Source organism: Rattus norvegicus, chromosome 4 (assembly GCF_036323735.1).
Source record: "Rattus norvegicus strain BN/NHsdMcwi chromosome 4, GRCr8, whole genome shotgun sequence".
NCBI classification, from domain to species: domain Eukaryota; kingdom Metazoa; phylum Chordata; class Mammalia; order Rodentia; family Muridae; genus Rattus; species Rattus norvegicus.
In genome coordinates, this window is record NC_086022.1 from 151,650,450 (window position 1) to 151,669,880 (window position 19,431).

Consider the following 19,431-nt stretch of genomic DNA (forward strand, 5'->3'; position numbering starts at 1 on the left):
TTTAGGATGATCTGTTACACAGCAACTGCTAACTAATACATCAGACAATCCTCACCGCTCTCGGCAGCTCTCCACCCTGGTGGCTTTCCTTTCCCACGGCCGGAACAGCTGGGACATGACAAACATGAAGATAATCCCCAGGGAAAGCCTCGGATTTCACCGCCCTCTTCTGGAGTACGGCACTAAAATTTCCCCTGTGTTTTGGTTACTGCTGTGTCAAAGTCAGTATGTCCCAAGCAAACCCATCTGTCCCTCTCAATCCCTTCCTATTTTCTTTCCATTATGTCCTAGAAGCCAGCCTTATTACTACTGTAGTCAGAAGGCTGGAAACTTTAGAGTCAGGACCACAGCTCTTTGTCTTTCTCAGTTCTGTTAATTCTGTATTGATTCCTTGTTGGCCACCTTCTCTTGTCTGCAGGACCCTTCATCCTGTCCTATCTCTTGCACAGATTGTTGTGCCTATCTCCTAAGGGGTCTTTAACCTCTGACGGTGCTCCCCTATATCACCTGCTACCCCAAGTTATGTTGGGGGATGGTAGATATTCATACATTACTCCCTACCTTAACTCTTTCAAAGCATCTCCTTTTCCAACAGAATAAAGCCGTAATATCTTAGTCTAGAATCCCAGGTGCTGCCTCTTCTCCAGCCTCCCGCACTCCTCTCCTGGGATCAGAATTCCCTTCATCAGTGCTGGCATCTGCCTCAGCTGTTAGAATTCCTAGGCTCAGAAATGGTGGATACTGGAATAAAGAAGAAAAGTTGAGGACCCGGATGCTTTAGGTTTTTAGGATGAGTTTAGTTGATTTACAGAGAGTAGCTAGGCCTCATGTCCAGTGCTGGCACAGGGAAAATGGCACATTTCCAGGCTGAATGCCTTTGTATCTCATCTTTTCCTCCTGAGGATGCAATCCACCTCAGCCAAGAACAGAAACATCTGAATCCAAAGTCTGTATAAGACTTATGTTTCCAGAAAAAGAAGAAATGCCACATTACTGAATGTGGCTGCCCCGAGATCTGTAGCACCATTTGTTTTTGCCTCTCAGGGCTTTGTTCTCCTCACATGTCTCCTGGGGTTGGCCTGTATGGAGTGCGGTCTGTATGGTGTGATGATGTAATCTTCTTCAGTGGGGCCAAAGGGAATTATGGGACAGTTATTTACCACCCTGGTCTCATGTTCCAGCTGATGCTAGCTGTCAGTGTGAGAGCGGACCGCCGTGCCTTTTGTGTGTCAGGTGTTCAGAGTTTACAGAGGACAGCTGGGCCCTTCAGGTCCATGTGAAGCTGAGGTCTCTATTACCACATTAAACAATTAATATTACAATTAAACCATCTTGACAGAGAAGACTCAGGGTGACTGTCAGGGTACAGATTTGACAGATTTCAGCATTCTCTAGGCCTGACCCTCTGGATGAAGGTAGGTGTCTGGCAACTGGTGTCTGAACTTCGGACTTCGGGAGGATGTAAGGACTAAATAACTGTGCAGGCTCGTAGCGTGCAGGCTATTTAGTCCCCAGTGAGCAGGAGTAGATTCCAAGACGAGGAGGAAGCAATATTTCAGTGAACGATAGCAAGTCACTGTGGACAGGATGCCCCTTTGCGGGCGCTACGAGGAAAGGACCTCTTCATTAATCAAAGGCTTGAGAGAAACAGGAGTCTGACTCAGGAAAAAGCCCAGGGTGTTACATGCAGGTCCTGGATGGACTCTCTAGGAAGGTATGTGGCTCTGGAATTGAGGACCAGTGTGAAGGTAGGATGTGGGGCAGACACTTTATGCCACTGTTTCCTTAATGCTGATTCCTATTAGTCTCAATTTTTGATTTAAATTAACATGAATATAATTCAAAGTTATATATCTGAAGAAAAATAAGATTTCCATTAGCAAATTTTGGAAAGAAGTCAACCTAAGAGCTAAAACCATATTTCTCTCAGTTCATTCAGCCACCATTCTCCACATATGAATAAAAGAGAACCCCCTAGCATAACTAAAAACAAAATCAAAATTAAGCTTATTTTGAAAACACAGGGGCATATAGATAAATGTGGCTGGTTTGGGGTAAGTATGCTGTCTCTTCCCCAGTGGAAAGGTGTGGAGGGTTAAAGGAGGGGTGCCTTCCAGGGGCACAAATGATGGTGGGGTAATCCTAGCTGGTGAGGATGGAAGAATGATACCAGGCTATGTAACTCTCTGGAGCGTCCTTCACACAGCCTGTGTGCCTTGAGGGCTGTACCTTGATGCTGTTGCGTATGCTCTGCCTTCCTGGAGACTTTCTGAAGATGAAAATCCAGCACTCAATATTTGAATAGATTTCAAAGCAAGTGTCTTGGTGTCCTTTTCTCTTTCCACTCAGAGGATCTATATGGCCCACTCAGAGGAAATGCTGGCCTGGTGTTTAAAGAGCAGCTGTGACACCACTTGATTGACATATTGAAGGGTCTGAGTGAACAACGACTTAGGAATTGGGCAAGCACCAAGCTGAAAGTGGCCAGGAGCCAAGGAGGAGGAGAAGGAAGAAGAAGAGGAGGAGGGAGGGAGAGGGGGAGGGGGAGGGGGAGGGGGAGGGGGAGGGGGAAGGCCTTCATTACTGGACCTGGGAAGGAGGCAAAGCAATGATATACACGGCTGTTTGAAGTGAAGCAGTAGCTTCATTTAGAACACTCCAGCAGAAAGTCCCTATTTCCAGGTTTCTGAGTAAACAGAATATCTTTGCTAATGGGCTGTTAGTCTCTGGTGGGTCTAACAGATCCTTTTTTCATACGGAGTAGGTTTGTCAGCAGCCCTCTCTCACTGTAGTAATGAAGTTGATATAATTAACTCGGAAAGCCTTTAGTTTTGCTCACAGTTCTGGGGGCCTTATTCTGCGCCTGGAATCAATGCTTTTGGGCCCCATGACAAGGCAGCACACCATGGACAACTCCTATGTGCTGTGCATCCAATTAGGTGCTCATCCTGGGAAATGCTAATTCTCTTCTCTCTGAAGCCATTAGTTGCCTGTAGTTCTTTGTCTAGGGAGGGACCCCATGAGGATTCTCTCTCCCACATTGATGTGTCGATACTGCGATTGTTTGGATTCTGATCTTGGTTCTGCAGCCATTTCTACAAAAGATTATTTCGCAGCAGACATCCTGGTTCTTTGGCTCTTAGAATCTTTCTGCCCCTCTCCCACAATGCTCCCTGAGCCTTGGATACAGAAGCTGTGCTGTAGATGTATCCTCTGGGGCTTGGGTACTCGTGTTCTGTTGATCTCTGCTTTGTGTCCAGTTGTGGCTTTCTAGCACAATCTCTATTTCCCATAGAGAGGCTTCTTTGATGAGGGGTGAGAGCTACATTTATCTGTGGGCATAAGGATAAAATTTAGAATGTAGTAAGAGATATTCTGGTCTAGCAAAATGGCTCCTTGTTCGCTTGTAAACTAATGAAGGAAGATACCTGGAACTTTCTTCTTCTCAAACCTCGCCCAGCAGCTACTGTAGTAAATCAGGCTAGACTACTTGAGAAAATACCTTTCTATCACTGTAACAAAAATACCCGAGGTAACCACCTTAAAAGGAAGAAAGGTTTATTTTTGCTTACAATTGTAGAAATTTCGGTCAGCGACTACTTGGCCCATTGTTTTGGTCCCATAGCAACATAACATCATGGTGGAGATGTAAGGTGGAGGAAGTCTGTTTACTCCACAGCATCTAGGAAACAAAATGAGAGCGGAGGAGTCTAAAGTTTCAAGATCCTGTTTAAAGATACAGCCCAAATGACCTAACTTTCTCCCACTAGTCCCCGCCTATAAAGTGTGTCATCACTTCCCAATAGTGTCAGAGCATAGGGACCAAGCCTTCAAACCCAAGGGATGGGGAGGGGTATTTAATATACAAACTGTATCATAAGAGGAAGCAATGAACTTGCCCTTCTGTGAGCTTATCCTGGACTCTCCAAGCCTGTGCTGACATTGATTGAGCAGCAGATCCTGCAGGAACCACCGCACAGCTGAGCAAAGCTAAGCTCATCAACCACAGAATTAAGAGTGAAAGTGTCCCTTAGCATCCTTGGGGAATTGACTGTAAAACATAGACTCTCTGATGATCTCCAAATCTCTGGGGGGCAAAAGTACCTTTGACGTGCTTGAATCTGACCTACACACATCCTCCCGAGTCTTTGCATCACTTGTAGGCTATTTGCAATCCACAGATGATATATGATTGTACACTGCATCATTCAAGGAGCAACAGTAAGAAAGTCTATGTGTTCAGCACAGACTCAAGTCTTTGGAAGGGATGCATACTGTTTAATGCACAAATGTAGAGTCTGAGGATACAGACCACTAATTACAGCTGTGTTTTAAATCATACAGCTTTAAGTGTTTGTTACTGAGGCTGGACAGAGGGGCTTCTACCTCTCCAGGGTTTGCATGGGAGAGATTCTCTAGCTGCTAAGCCTTGTAGAGAGAAATCCCATCTACCCACAGAAATGGGTGTACCCCCATTCTTTTCTTTATAGGACCCCTTGTTTACTCCCAGTCTAGCTTGCTGTTGGCAAACTGAGAGGTGCTGCCTTTCTTCTGGATTTTATAGGGCTTTGTTGTTCCCTGGTCAGAGTAGGAGGAGTGACTGCCCTCTCAGGGTAAAGGACATCATAGTGCTCATACCCTGTAGTCCTACTGTGTTAAATAAAATACAATTGTTGCAGATAAAGCAGGACACCGGGTCTGTGTGGGGTCGGTTATAGTGAGGTGTGACTGTTCTGGAGACATGTGACTCAGGGCTTTTGTCCTTCTCCTGTTGCTTTTCTATACAAGATTTCCCAGGGCTCCTGGCTGGTTCCTCAGTGACAGGAAACAATGTAGTCTCCCTTTCCCATCAGATAAAGAATGAGCCGGGCTCAGGGACTTATGCCCAAGCTAGGTCCAAAAATCACTTCCTGAAGGAGGGTCCCTAGATTCTTGGGGAATAAGTGCTTATCTATGTCACTGACACAAAACAATTCTTTATCACCTCCAGATAAACTGGGGTACGCCCCTTACCCCAGTTGGGTTTGGAACATAGTAAAAGCCATATACAGCAAACCAGTTGCTAACATTAAACTAAATGGAGAGAAACTTGAAGCAATCCCACTAAAATCAGGGACTAGACAAGACTGCCCACTCTCTCCCTACTTATTCAATATAGTTCTTGAAGTTCTGGCCAGAGCAATCAGACAACAAAAGGAGATCAAGGGGATACAGATTGGAAAAGAAGAAGTCAAAATATCACTATTTGCAGATGACATGATAGTATATTTAAGTGATCTCAAAAGTTCCACCAGAGAACTACTAAAGCTGATAAACAACTTCAGCAAAGTGGCTGGGTATAAAATTAACTCAAATAAATCAGTAGCCTTCCTCTACACAAAAGAGAAACAAGCCGAGAAAGAAATTAGGGAAACAGCACCCTTCATAATAGACCCAAATAATATAAAGTACCTCGGTGTGACTTTAACCAAGCAAGTAAAAGATCTGTACAATAAGAACTTCAAGACTCTGAAGAAAGAAATTGAAGAAGACCTCAGAAGATGGAAAGATCTCCCATGCTCATGGATTGGATTAATATAGTAAAAATGGCCATTTTACCAAAAGCAATCTACAGATTCAATGCAATCCATATCAAAATACCAATCCAATTCTTCAAAGAGTTAGACAGAACAATTTGCAAATTCATCTGGAATAACAAAAAACCCAGGATAGCTAAAGCTATCCTCAACAATAAAAGGACTTCAGGGGGAATCACTATCCCTGAACTCAAGCAGTATTACAGAGCAATAGTGATAAAAATTGCATGGTATTGGTACAGAGACGGACAGATAGACCAATGGAATAGAATTGAAGACCCAGAAATGAAACCACACACTTATGGTCACTTGATTTTTGACAAAGGAGCCAAAACCATCCAATGGAAAAAAGATAGCATTTTCAGCAAATGGTGCTGGTTCAACTGGAGGTCAGCATGTAGACGAATGCAGATCGATCGATCCATGCTTATCACCCTGTACAAAGCTTAAGTCCAAGTGGATCAAGGACCTCCACATCAAACCAGATACACTCAAACTAATAGAAGAAAAAGTAGGGAAGCATGTTGAACACATGGGCACTGGAAAAAATTTCCTGAACAAAACACCAATGGCTTATGCTCTAAGATCAAGAATTGACAAATGGTATCTCATAAAACTGCAAAGCTTCTGTAAGGCAAAGGACACTGTGGTTAGGACAAAACAGCAAGCAACAGATTTGGAAAAGATCTTTACCAATCCTACAACAGATAGAGGGCTTATATCCAAAATATACAAAGAACTCAAGAAGTTAGACCACAGGGAGACAAATAACCCTATTAAAAAACGGGGTTCAGGGGTTGGGGATTTAGCTCAGTGGTAGAGCACTTGCCTAGCAAGCGCAAGGCCCTGAGTTCGGTCCCCAGCTCCGAAAAAAACAAAACAAAACAAAACAAAACAAAAAAAAAACGGGGTTCAGAGCTAAACAAAGAATTCACAGCTGAGGAATGTCGAATGGCTGAGAAACACCTAAAGAAATGTTCAACATCTTTAGTCATAAGGGAAATGCAAATCAAAACAACCCTGAGATTTCACCTCACACCAGTGAGAATGGCTAAGATCAAAAACTCAGGTGACAGCAAATGCTGGCGAGGATGTGGAGAAAGAGGAACACTCCTCCATTGTTGGTGGGATTGCAGACTGGTACAACCATTCTGGAAATCAGTCTGGAGGTTCCTCAGAAAATTGGACATTGAACTACCTGAGGACCCAGGTATACCTCTCTTGGGCATATACCCAAAAGGTACCCCAACATATAACAAAGACACATGCTCCACTATGTTCATAGCAGCCTTATTTATAATAGCCAAAGCTGGAAAGAACCCAGATGCCCTTCAACAGAGGAATGGTTACAGAAAATGTGGTACATCTACACAATGGAATATTACTCAGCTATCAAAAACAATGACTTTACAAAATTCATAGGCAAATGGATGGAACTGGAAAATATTATCCTGTGTGAGGTAACCCAGTCACAGAAAAACACACATGGTATGCACTCATGGATAAGTGGCTATTAGCCCAAATGCTTGAATTACCCTAGATGCACAGAACACATGAAACTCAAGAAGGATGATCAAAATGCGAATGCTTCACTCCTTCTTTAAAAGGGGAACAAGAATACCCTTGGCAGGGAGTAGGGAGGCAAAGATTAAAACAGAGGCAGAAGGAACACCCATTCAGAGCCTGCCCCACATGTGGTCCATACATATACAGCCACCCAATTAGACAAGATGGATGAAGCAAAGAAGTGCAGGCTGACAGGAGCCGGATGTAGATCTCTCCTGAGAGACACAGTCAGAGTACAGCAAATTCATAGGCGAATGCCAGCAGCAAACCACTGAACTGAGAAAGGGACTCCAGTTGAAGGAATCAGAGAAAGGACTGGAAGAGCTTGAAGGGGCTTGAGACCCTATATGAACAACAATTCCAACCAACCAGAGCTTCCAGGGACTAAGCCACTACCCAAAGACTATACATGGACTGATCCTGGGCTCCAATCTCATAGGTAGCAATGAATATCCTAGTAAGAGCACCAGGGGAAGTGGAAGCCCTTGGTCCTGCTAAGACTGAACCCCCAGCGAGCATGATTGTTGGGGGGGAGGGCAGTAATGGGGGGAGGATGGGGAGGGGAACACCCATATAGAAGGGGGGGAGGGGTTAAGGGGGATGTTGGCCCAGAAACCAGGAAAGGGAATAACAATCGAAATGTAAATAAGAAATATTCACGTTAATAAAGAAAAAAAGACCCCCACCTAAATCTTTCGACAATATAGAACCCAACACATGCTATGATTTTCCCTATACATACATGCATACATACATACATGCATACATATATACATACATACATACATATAACATTTAATTTATAAATACTCAAGCAGTGCAAAACAAAACATTAATAACAACATACTAAAATAAAATAGCCAACATGGCAATTATTCTTTATGACCTAGAAGTACTAATAGGTAAAATGAAACTTACTTGAACTAAAACAGCAGTACTATGACAGTCAATCTGATACCTAAGATGGCTGCTAACTGACTCATGGGGTAGGAGTGCATACATGTGGACACATAGGGCAAGGGGATGAGTATTTTTCCTTAGGAGGAACTGATAAGGATGGCTAAGACTTCAGGATATAACTCAGAATAGCACATGATTTACTGGCCAGGAGTTGCTCATTTCTGGAATATTCCATTTACTATTTTGGCCTGTGGTTAACTATGGGTAACTGAAATCATGGAAAGGGGAACTGTCTCTAGAAGCCCACAGCTTGGCAAAGGGAGAACACGGGTCTACGTGGGCTTATTATGGGGTGATGGGGAGTTTAACCAATGATTTTCCTGCTACAAGGCATAGGAATAGGCATGGTCCTCCAAGACTGTGGGGTTCACTGGGACCTTCATGATTTGATTGGAACAGAGTGGACTCACAGAGCAGAGATGGGGTGCTGCCTGTGTGGCTATGAACCTTCCCTTAGGGCTATGCCATTTCCCATGTGCAACAAACTTGAGGTGTGAATATGTATGTGCACAGGTGAGCAGGGGCTGTCTGTGACTTCTTCAGGGGGAAGTTTCTCACGCCTTGTTAATCCTGCCTGACTTTCCATTGAGGTCACCACATTTGGTTTCCCTTTTCAAGACTGCTGGGACACGATGGTGTAGTTCATATTTCTTCTGCAGGGGGAGCACAGATGAGTCCCTATATTGGCAGACCTACGTTTTGTTTCTGCTAGGTAAATAAGCTGGGATTCAGATGTCAGTCCGTGAACAGACTTGTCGATTGAAATCTCAAAATAAAGTCTCACATTTGAGGAAGGGCAGGCGCAGTCCTCCATGTGGAAAGATGAGACCCACGGGCCTTGGGCTCACTGTGCAGTGGAACTTACAAGTGTTCTTCAGCCTTGACCCCTTTCAATTATAAAATTAAGATGAACACTTATGAGGTAGGACAAATAATCCATTAGCAAGGCTCTAGCAACTTTCTCTGAGTCCCTTCCGAACCTTTACTTGAAGTTCCTGTGCGCCCTCCTTCATGATATTTTGAGGTTTGCTGGCATGTAACTCATTAACCAAGGGAAACACCTTCTTGCTTATTCTTTTCAGATGGTAGAATGTCAGCATAAGAATGAGCTGGGATTTATGTCCACAGTGTTGACCGCCGCTTGGCCCTGCTTGGATTTCACATTATAAATTATGCTTTTGAGTGTGTCCTGCTCCAGGAGTTAGGTGATTTATTGTTTGAGGTTATGCTATGTGGAAGATCAGATGTGGGGGACTATATGAGTCTGGTCAGGGTTATTTTACAGAGCCTAGTGTTCTTAGCTTTATTATCCTCCTTGGCTCTGTTAGGGTCTTTTGGTCTGGGGTGCATGGGGTATGGCAGGTTGCGATAGGTAGGCTAGTGTGGGATTCACTGTTGGGCTTCTCTGGTAACAAATGAGTAAGGCTGTAGACAGACTGGCAGCTTCTCACGTTCTCTGTTTCTATGGAAGGAGGCACATAGACAGCTATTTATTTATTGAGACTATATTTGGCAATGTCAACACTTTTCCATAGATGGCATGGTCTGGTGCGTGGTACAGAAATGTTCACAGCACACAAATGTATATGATACATGGCCAATGCAGAGAGTTGATGGATATCATTAGCCCTTGAAGGTTCATGTGCTAGAAGCTTAGTCTGTAGGGTGGTATTGGGATCGTGGGGACTTTATGATGTGGAGAATACTGGGAAGCAATTAGCTCCTGGGGGCTCTACACTGTAAGTAGAGCAACATGTTCTCATAAGAGTTAGCTGTGAAAATTCAGGGCCCTACCTCTCCTGTATGTGGACATTCCATTGAGATCTCTCTGATATAGCCAGCTCAACAATATGACAGTGTTGTAACGTGTAGTCATTATCAGAAAAAAATGGGAAATAACACATGTGGGTGAGAATACGGAGAAATCAGGGCTCTTGTACATTTGTGGGTGGGAACGAAAATGGCACAGTCACTATGAAAGAGCATGGTGGCTCCCCCAAAAGATAACTGTAGGATTACCAGGGCCCCCAGCAATTCCACACCCAGGAGAAGCTGAGTGAGAAATGCTGTAGACATGAAGGGGCAAACACTGTATGTGCACACTTACCTGACTGATCTAGGAGAGACATTTACAGAGACAGGAAGTGAAGTGGGGTTTGCTAGAAATTTTAAGGCAGGCTTTTGTCTAGTGGGCACAGAGATCCTTTGAGAGCAGAGTTCTGGGCATGGGTGGTGTAATGGTGTAAGGGTAAAATGGTGGAATGGTGGAATAGGTGTTGTAATGCAGTTGCAGTGTTCCAGGGGCACATGCAGTGTTCTCTGTGAACAGACATGGTGACACTGCCCATGTTAAAATGCTGACTGTGAGGTTGAGACGACACATCTTATGCTATTTTCCAGAGAAGTCAAAGTGCATGGGCTCACTCACCAGGCCTTGCAGCAGTCTCCAGCTCATTTCATCTGTGCATCCCCACTGACCTTGGATAGATAATGCTCGGTGATGCCACTGGCTACACTTTACAGAGAAGTTAATAAAGGCCCAGGGACTCTGCCTCTTAGGCTATCATCTCCATTTCCTTTCTTTATGGCATATGCATTAATTACTTTATTTGTCTCCTATTACTTATCTTCCAGTGGAATATGCAGTTTTCTCTGGGTGAAAACTTGTGCTCCCTTTCATATCAGTATTTCTAAGGCATGGCACACACAAAATATGTCGCACTGCATGAGAACAAATGACCTTCGTCACCCAGCTAGCTTTCTGAGCTGGCAAGTAGCAGGTCTGAGTCATCCTTCTGCTCCTTGACTTCAGGGTAAGTGGGGAATCCCGCAGATGTGAAGATCCTTTAAGCTCCAACCCAGGGCAAATGGCCCCTGAACATCTGTGGTTGGAGCAGTGGGGCCCCTCTTGAGACCACCCTATGTCCTTGGCTGGAACTCCACTTAGCATTTCACCTACATCTTAACCTTACCCTGCTTTAACCCTTGCCCTGGAATCAGCAGGGGAACCTGGGCAGGCATTTCTCCGAAAGATGTTGCACCCCGGGTCTGTAGACCCTCTTCATCTTCCACCCACCTCTTCAGCACACTCTGCTGGCATGAATAAGCTACTACAATGAGTACAGTGTGTGGACACCCTCAGGGCCTTGTACTGCCTGATGCAGCATTTCTCCTGCCTCCTGTTCTTGCGGAGCTGGTAAGCAGAAACTCTGTACGGTGTCTAACAGCATGAGCAGGACATCTGTGTCCTGAGCTCAGTGCCTTGTGGCATCCTGCACATGGCACCCACGATACCTGACCTCACTGAACTTATTTCTCAGAAGGAACGGGAAAAGAACACCTGAAGCAAATCCCAAACTCAACCGAAGAAAAGAAGCATTGAGTTGGCCCATCAGGACAGGATGTCATCCAGAGGCCAGGAAGTTGGAGAAGGACAGAAAAATGATTGGCTGGAGAGGTGGAAGAGGGAAGGAGAGGACCATTCCCACCATTACATCTGCTTATGGCGTCATCTTCTTGGAAGAAAGTTATGCTTATCTGTGGAGTCAGGATAGATGGCCCCAGTGACCATTTAAGTTGAAGTGGATTAAATCCTCTAAATAGCACAGCTTCCTGATCTACCTTATGTTTGCCCACATGTGGGGAAGCTACACTTTGATTTGGATTCAGGACACACACACACACACACACACACACACACACACACACACACACGGGGGAGAGAGAGGAGGGAGAGAGAGAGAGAGAGAGAGAGAGAGAGAGAGAGAGAGAGAGAGAGAGAATGAATCAGGGGAACACCTGAAGTCTGAGACTCCACAAGAGACCATCTTCCAAGGTCAGAATGAAGATAGCTCTCCATAGAGTCGAAATTGAGATCACCACATGCTCCACTTTTTTTTTCTTGAATCCAGGCATCTTTTTCACTTAAAGAAGCCAGAGAACAGATGGCTTTGGAGAGCTCCTGGAGTCTGATAAAATGTCATTCAATAATCTTCCTTTGGTTTTCCATCATGAGAAATCTGAGGAATTGCTAAGATTTATAGTAGACAATATGAAGATCATTGCCAAAGAGTTTTTCTTTGTAATCAATTGACTGTCTCTGTTATTCATTTCAAGGACACAGAGTTGAAATGGAACAGGGTATCTTGCTGGAGGAAAAAAACCACACAGGTTTTTGTTTTGTTTTAAGAGTGAGGCTGACAGTGTAACCCAGTGGCTTGTCTTGACCTTGGGGCCAGGGTTGAGTCTTCAGCACATCTCCTCAGTGCTCCAGAAGGGTTTTGACCCTTAGGAGGCTTTGCAATCTCTTTGCTTTAAGGTAGGCACATCCCTTTCCTCTGTATTTTGCATATTTGCCCACTAACTGGACACCCCCACACCTCTGAGTCCTTCTCAGGGATTCCAGAGTCAAGGTTTTTTATCTTCTGTGTTACCAGAGGACCTTGTCCATAGTCATTTGGTTACTTATCTCATGGGAGGTGTACTAGTTAGGCTTTGTTTATTTGTTTGTTTGTTTGTTTATTTATTTATTTTTGATCAACTTGGCACAAGCTAGAGTTACCTGTGAGGAGGGAACCTCAATGAAGGAAATACCTATCAGATCTGGCCTGTAGGCAAGTCTGTATGGCGTCCCTTGAATGTTGATTAGTGTAGGAGGCCCAGTTCACTGTGCATGGTGCTATGCCTTGCCAGATATAAGAAAGATATCAATATAAGACAGGGAGCAAGTCAATAAGAAGTGTTCCTTCATAGCGCCTGCCTCAGCTATTGCTTGAATCTCTGCCCTGATTTCCCTCAATAATCAACTGTAACTGGAACATATAAGTCAAACAAACCTTTTCCTCCCCAAGTTGATTCTGGTCATGATGTTTAGCACATGAATAGAAAACAAACTAGGATAACAGCCTGCTGTCTACCCACAGGACAGTAGTAGCAGAGACACTAATATTTCTAGATACAAGCAGCTAAACATAGGCTCAATGGTTCTGTGTGCCTTTTCCTTTTGTTCTCTGAGCACCTGGTGGGTAGGGACCATGTTTAATACACCTTATTCCACCTTGTTCACAAGGTTCAAGTTAACAGAAGTTTGATTTGTGATTAGTGTTCTGAGAATACTCAGAAGAAGTTACATAAACTAATATATAAGCATAGCATTTGCAAAAATCAAACCATTGAATTAAATTTATCTTTTGTAAGTCCACCTATATTTCTTTTGGAAGTCTACCCCCCTCCATAATAAATGAAAAATATCCACAGGACACTTGCTTAGGTCTTCAGTTCAACTCATCTCCCTTTGCTTTTCTGTTGGACTAAGAATAGAAGACGCATTAGACAGATGTAATCAGAAGCTCCTTCATGTACGGTGACCTCTCTGACCTAGGGAACTGCCATTGGGTGTTTCTCCTGCTCACATAGGCTCTTTCTCAAGCAGCTCAGGTTTAGTCTTCTGTAATCACCATGCTAAGTGGATAATTAGTCTATTCCTGTTGTCATAACAAAGTACATTTGACCGGCTATGTAATAAAGAACGAACTTTATTTTTCATAGTCCCACATGCTGTGAAGTACAATATCAAGATGTGGGCAGATTCAGTGTCTGGCAAGACCTACTGTCTACTTCCAAACGATACCTTTCAGCTTCACGCTCATGTGGAAGAAGGAAGAATGAAGCTTGTGCCCTCACATGGTGAAGGTAACACAAGGTGCTAACAAGGTCCCTCAAATAGCTTAAGATTTCTAACCCCATTTACAAAGGTGGCCCTCTCATGAACCAAGCACCCCCAAAGATCCCTTTTTAATGGTATGAATTAAGTTCCAATCTGATTTTTGGAGGGACATAAGTGTTTACATCATGCTGTTGGATATCATAAGTAGGAGCCCAAACTGCAGAGATTAGGTTTAAATAGATTAGAAAACTATCTCCATATATCTCCCCAACCCATGTGGAAGAAATAATCTTTTACTTCCTGACTGAAAGTTTACCCTGTCTCTGCTCTTCCAGCCCTAAGCAACTCTATCGTGTTTTTAAACTTTTCATGTGCATTGTTGATTCTCAGAGAACTGGGGTCACTGTGCTGTTATTAGAGATTACTGCAGACTGTGATTAAGAACAGGACTGTATTTCTTTGGTGATAGAGAAGTCCAAGGTGGAACCGACAGCTGTTTAACACAGTCTCTGCTTTCAAGGTGCTACTTTGTGTTATGGGAAAATCTCATCCCAACCCGGGGTTTCTACTTTGCCTTTAATTGTTTATCTCCTAGATAAAAGACACACAACTCTTATTATTTATAGTAAGCCTTAAAGGGCACTAGAGTGGGGCAGGTATCTACCCTGTATACTCCTAGAATCCACTTTCCTATCGATAACTGAGTTATTACTGTGTTTTACCTGAGCTGCTCTTAACTCCAATTGGCCAGTCCTCAGGGCCACATTTTCTTGACTCCATGGAGCCTTTCTCCTCTGTTCACCTCTTCTCTCTTTCCTCATGGTCTCCTCTGACCCCTCAACCCCCTATCTTGGAACACCAAGCACTGCCTATCTCAATTTTTCCCAGCTATAGGCTGTAGGCATCTTTATTTACCAATGCAAAATAACATTGGGGCAACGTCACATAGTGGGTCTACATACAGACTCTCTCTGGGGCAACCAGGTCTTGGGGGCCTACCCTTAGCATTACAATACAGCTTTGTCTCTGAGTTCTCTAGAGGAGGGACATTATGTCCTCATGTGGGAGAGCATAGCCCAATCTTACCAGTCCTTCACAGAGGCAGAAGAGTAGTGACTGAAGCACCTCCCCTAGGCCCCGTCTCCAACACCCTAATTTTGGAAGGAACACATTCAAACTAGCCATAGCAAAAGCTGCGGATGTCTGTCACTACATGTTTCTCCTGCCCCAAGGGTCTCCTTCAAGTTGTTAAGGGCTGCTGGGACTCACACAGGGACTGCCAACCTTGACCTGTGTTAGAGACTTCCTAGGGTCTGATGAACAGGTCTTTTGATCCATGTCTTTGAAGCAGGAATTACAATCTTCCTACTTCTCTCTCCTCTCTGCAAAAGAAGTGCTAGAGAAATTATTTACTTAAAATTTAAAAAAGAGAACTTTATGTGGATGTTTAAGTAAATAAATTCACCTAATTCCATATGTGGTTGTGATTTTCTTACAGGAAGGGAAAGGGGAAAGATAAATGAGAGAATGGAGAGGAAGAGAGAAGAGTGAAGAGACAGAATTAATTATTCTGATGGCTTCCTCATTTCTATACTTTTCACACTCCTGAGAGTGCTTTGGTGTTTTCCCTTCATTTCATGGTGAGAGAAGTCCACTTCTTCCCTACCACCATTGCTCTTAGAACATTCTTTTCTGACCCTTCTTGTCCTGTATTCCCTAAGACTTAGGAGGAGTGCAATATATATTTCCTGACTTAGCGTTCAACAGACAGGTTGGGGATTTAGCTCAGTGGTAGAGCGCTTGCCTAGCAAGCACAAGGCCCTGGGTTCGGTCCTCAGCTCCGAAAAAAAATATTTGCAACATTCAACAGACACCTGTTTTTAGTAGTTTGACTAACTAGAGTCTTTGCACTAATCACTACTCACTGCAAAAAGAAGCCGATCTGATGAAGGCTGAGAGTAGCACTAGTGCATTGGCAACAACATAAATATTTAGAAGGCAGGTCAACTCCATGCCCATTTAGCAGAGCTTCAGTGGCAAATTCCCTCCATGGTTGATAAACCTTTTGATCAGGTTTATCATACCAAGGAGTCCTCTCATGAGGTGGGCCTCATATCAATCAGAAACTGGTTGATTATCTCCGGACCAGTCACGCCATGATTGCACGAGTGAGCACGAGTGAGCTTATCTCGTCCAGCAGTTCCAGCTTGTTGCACATACGGCTCATAGCTGGGTAGACCTATTAGTGGCTTTTCTCTTCCAGTAGCTTACACAGCACCTTTAGACATTAAGAACACGTAGCCAGGGCTGGAGAGATGGCTCAGCGGTTAAGAGCGCTCACTGACGGCCCTTCCAGAGGTCCTGAGTTCAATTCCCAGCAACCGCATCGTGCCTTACACCCATCTGTAAGGGGCATCTGATGCCTGCTTCTGGTGTGTCTGAAGACAGTGACAGTGTGCCCACATACATGAAATAAATAAATCTTAAAAAAAGAAACAAGAAAACTTAGCCAACTGGAAACAGCTAGTTACAGCTTCATTGTGTGTGTGTGTGTGTGTGTGTGTGTGTGTGTGTGTGTGTGTGTGTGTGTGTTCTGTAACTGAAGTGTGTGGTGTCAAACATTTTTATCACCTAGTTCTAGTGGGTAGTGAAGAGCCTGTACTTGAGATCCTCTGAGGCCTCCCTATGATTAGTGTTATTAAGACAAAAGCCTGGACTCCAGCATCGCCCAAAAGCTAGGCTCAGCCACTTTTCCCAGTACACTAATTACAAAATAATGGTGAGAAGCAGAGAGATTTATTTAATGCAGCCATTTTGGGAAGAGGAAAAAATAAGGAAGTCTAGTGTGCCCCAAGTCTATCACTGTATCACTAACATGAACTTTGGCTCAAATAAAGGGAGAACTGCGGCAGGGGGCAAAAGGTGTCCATAATTGTAGACTTGACCTACCCACAATTGCAGTCTTGACCTACTTGCTATCTTTTGATCATTGTGCCACATCTGGGTCCTGCAAGGTCTTAAAGATGGTCTGAGAAAGTTCTTGTTGCTTTAAGAGGCAAGGTACTTCTCTGGGATGATTACTTCTCTGCTAGGGTACAGTCTCAGCCTTGTGGATAACTGTCCTTACATGGGAGATAGCGTATGTTCTTTGAAGTTGTACTGTTCCAGGAACCCAAGGTTACTCAAGAGGGAAGGTTTAGGGAAATATTATGCCTATACCTTTAGTTAAAATAAAGGAGGCAGAAAGACTCAAAATGAAGGCAGTTACCTTGGTCACAAGTGAGAAGTCAATGCATTTTAGCAAAAGCAGCTTCAAAACGTGTATTTCAAGCACTGGAGATAAGGGCCCATTCATAGCGATTTCATTAATCACAGTGATCCCATAAGCCTAGTCTACACAGCTCATCTGGGTTGGTGAACATATCTGTGTGTAGAAGGTCCTTTCCGGGGAAGCTGTGGTGCCAAGGGAGGGCATCAAATCTCTGTGAAAATACCTCCCTTTCATAACTCACTGTGCATGTATAAACTAATAACATGACTGTTTTGTGTTAGGGTTTAGGGAAAGGTTTTTATTACATACATGAGAGAGATAGAACAGCTAGAGGCATCTAGAAAAGTCTAGTGCAGGAAAAGAAATATAATAAACATGGCCAGCAGACTGGACATGACTGGGCTGTCTGTGAGAGAGAGGAGAAGAGCAGGAGATAGAAAATAGAGAAAACATGGTGAGAGAAGTGAGAGCAGAGCCGACAGACAGACAGACAGACAGACACACACACACACACACACAGGAGAGAGAGAGAGAGACAGAGAGACACAGAGAGAGAGACACACACGCACATACACACACACACACACACACACACACACACACAGAGAGAGAGAGAGAGAGAGAGAGAGAGAGAGAGAGAGAGAGAGAGAGAGACAGAGAGAATAGCAGGGGTATAAGGAGAATGAGTAGCTGGGGGAGGGAAAGTCCATGAACTGGGGGGAGTTTAGGACGAGTGAGGAGGTGGAAAGGGCTAGGATGCTAGTAGCTAGTGTGGACTTTGAAATGTACAGGTATGTGTGGTTCTGAAGAAGCCTGGAGGCCAGCATGAGCTTTGACATGCTAATAGGTATCAGAGTTAGCCATATGTCCCTTCTGCCAGAGGTAAGGGAAATAATTCCTTTTGGTAAAGGGGAACCAGCTTCATAAGTTCCTGAGAAATATGTCTTTTATTTACCCATCAGAAGACCTAATATACTCAATGTTGAGCTCATTTCTGGATATTTGGACTGCCTACTGGAGTTTTCTTTGTTCCTGGCAATGCACATCTCTCCCAATTGCTTGTTCATTTGCACCCTCAAAAGTAAAGCTATTATAATTAATTGTAGTTATTGTATTGAAACCTTTTGTTTCTCTAGCAAATTGTCAAACTTAAGAAGAGTAGAAGCACCTAAATTCATAGTCAGCTGAGCAGAAGTGCATGTCTGTCTAGGGAACCCTTTACGTCTGAAGTGGGAGCAGTCTTGTGTTCACTTACTATAACATGGCTTCTCAACAGTCTCTGAGCAATTCGTGTCAGCATACAACTAAAGATACTCATTTAGTGTCAAGAGAACTGGTGTTTGTGTCAAGGAAAATTTGTGAATTGACTCTGACCTATAGCCTTCTCCACCATTCTATTCCCGTGGGACTATAGCTGTGTTGTCCTTTCTTTGCACAAACACAACAACCACCATTAGGGCTTCAGAGACCACAGAACATGTGCTGGTGCTTGTGGGGGTGCAACTGCTTTGGGATGTGAGCTAGGAGTCTCTGTGTTTGCTAACACACACACACACACACACACACACACACACACACACACACACACACACACAAAGTCTGAATTCCAAAATGTGTCAACAGAGTCAAAGAGGTGCAAGCAGAAGAAAGACTTTGCCAGCTGTGAGCAGAAAGATATGACACGGGAGAAGTCCTGAACAAAGACTAACAAATATGTAAATATCAGAAATGAGCAAGACTAAATGTTCCTGGAGTGATAATTGGAATCATTTAATGTTTTGTTTGTGCGCTTTACAACATCACTAATAACTACAGTTTCTGTTTAGGTCTCATTATTTAGGCAGAATAAACATATACGTTATGGTCATGTGGAAATTTTGGCATATGTTTTCTAGAGATAGTTTGCTGGGTCCAAGGTCTGTGAGCAGCATGACATCCAGCTGACTTCATCAGGGACACTGAGCTCCTAACAGTTCTTTTTCTGCTCTGCTCTAGAAAGCAGCAGTGAGAACTCAGGGCACTGAGCCCACCCAGAAACACAGCACCGGTCAGGAACTGCTGGAGGCTGGACATCTGGGGCATCCAGTTCCATAGACTTTTGTAAGACAGATCTCTCCACTGTCTGTTTCATCACTTGTTGGCAGATGAGAAGCTGAGGTCCAAGCTTAAATCTTTACATAAGCCAAGCTGATCTCCAGTTTAAACGTGAGAACCACGTCTCTTTGGGTATTTGGTGCCTAATGTCACAGGGTTAAAAAATCACCTGTACAAAGAAAGGAAAGCTAGGACGTCACTGGAGAGAAATATCCCATGGGATAAAGAAAACCAACCTGGGTTCAGTGAAGAAGGCTCTCTCTGCTCAAGGCCAGACTGGCGGGAGAATGGGGAGGGCA